This window comes from Octodon degus, unplaced genomic scaffold (assembly GCF_000260255.1).
Source record: "Octodon degus isolate 3935 unplaced genomic scaffold, OctDeg1.0 scaffold00065, whole genome shotgun sequence".
Classification (NCBI taxonomy): domain Eukaryota; kingdom Metazoa; phylum Chordata; class Mammalia; order Rodentia; family Octodontidae; genus Octodon; species Octodon degus.
Window position 1 is genome coordinate 8,418,893 of NW_004524641.1, and position 2,166 is coordinate 8,421,058.

Below are 2,166 nucleotides of genomic sequence, written 5' to 3' on the forward strand. Positions count from 1 at the left end.
GAATACACAGATACAAAATGGACATTCATCAGTATACCCCATTTTTTCTAAGTTCTGTTATTGAATATTATAGGTGTGTAAACTCAGCAAAATATTCTAAAAGAGTCCAGTAGCCCATAATAGCATTGGGTCTTCTGTTTAACTGGAAGTCAGCTTTTTTTTTGCGGAACCGGGGATTGAACTCAGACACTTGGGCTTGCCAGGCAAGCGCTTATTCTACTGAGCCATCTCCCCAGCCCCTGGAAGTCAGCTATTTTTTAATCAAGAAAATTTTCCTTCTTTTTTTGTATTTTTAGGGAAGGGTCCACAGGGTGTTCAGGGTCTCACTACTAGATTGGATTTGTAGTGATCTGCCTGTTTATAGCCTCCCAAGAGCTGGGATTACAGGTGCGACACCATGCACAGTGTCAATTGCTTTCTCAGCGTGCCCTGGGGGTGGGGAAGCACCGTGGGCACCACAGGCCCACGGATGGAACCCCAGCCCATGCACCTGCTTGCGGGCACTTTAATCTGTTGAGCTATTTGGCAAACCCTAAGAAAATTTTCATTATTAGCTGGTACCTATATCTATGAGTTGTGGTGGGCTCCATTTAAATGTAAAGTTATCTTCCTCTCTAGGACTGGCCGTTCCAACAATTAATTTTTATTTCAGTAATACGGATTTAGTCAGCCACAATGTGTTCTTATAGAAAACACTCCATTTTAAATACTAAGTCCCTTCCTTTCTTCCCTCAAATACTTTGATTGAGGCTGAGGAATTTTAGGGAACCTCCTTCCTTGGTAAAGAAACAAAATTAAGTTTTGTATGGATATTCCTCCTTACAAAAACTTCACAAGAACAGAGTAGAAGAAACATAAGATGCTAGCAGGACAAAAATGTTACAGTGTTCCAAATACACTGATCAAAAAGAAAATAAATAAATAAATGATAGAACATTAAAAAAACAAACAAATACACTGAACAGATGAAAGGAAGATCTGAGCATGGTAGAGCAAAGTGTGACAGAAAAGCTCATCATTCAAACCCTAGTAATGAAGCTTCACCTACCAACAGTTTGCACCCGTCACTCTTCACTTCTGTAAGCTTGTTTATTTAGTACCAATGTGACTACTGTGGAGAATTGGAACCCCTCATGTGAGATTCAACACTGGAAATATGGGGGTGATCTGGTACCTATACTTATGGGTTATTGTGGTGAACTCTGGATGAATGTCATTTATTTTGAGGGATTATAGAGCTAAATTAAATCTTAAAGTCGTTGAAATTTTTTTTGTGTAAAAGAAGGCGTGTGTTTTGTTTAAGAAAACAGAAACAAACAAAATTCACATGTGGTTGATATTGTGGGAAAACCGCGATCATTTCTGTGAGCTCCTAGAGGTCAGGGATATTTTTTTTTTCTTTTTTGGCTGGCTCAGGATGCCTTCAGGGCAGCTCTGGCAAGGCTTAAGGATCTGGGCATCAAACCACAGCATCCTGAGCCTGACTGCTTTATTTAAGCAGTCACTTAAAGAGCTGAGCTAATGGGGAGGGCCCCTAGGTCAGGGATTACAATATCTTGTTAAAAGTCTTGGTATTCCTTACAAACAGGACTATGCCTGGCACGTATAACGGATGTTCAGTGAATGAGTGAATCCGTGCGTGGCCCGCTATGGACTCAGAGACACTACCTTGGCTCAAGGTAGAGCTGCTGCTTCTTAGGTGGAGCTAGGAGGGAGTCATTGGAGGACGTTTTCATGCAGCGGGGAGGAGTAGGATTCAGGACCAGCCCCGGGGAAGATAAACGGAGTTTTTCCGTAAGCATTAGTACCCTATCTCATTGTCCAAAGCACTTGGGTGATTAGAAAAGCCCAGCCACTAGTAGACCTGCACAACAGCACACAAAGCAAAAATGTACCAAGTGTATTCGTTCCATGCTAGTTTAGGGCTGTATCTCTTGTTACGTTTTCTCCACAGTGAGTGGTTTCTACTGTTTTTTGTCTGTATTTGACAATTAGCCGTCACCGACTTTAGCTGCAGCCGGTGCCCAAAACCACACCCACTGCGAGGCCTCGGAAACTTGGAGCTGGTCTGGCGGCGGCTCGGGCGCCGGGCATCGGAATCCCACGGCCTGCGCCCGGCGCTTGGCAGCGGCTACGCGGCGCCCGCCCCGCGGGGCCCTCCCCGCC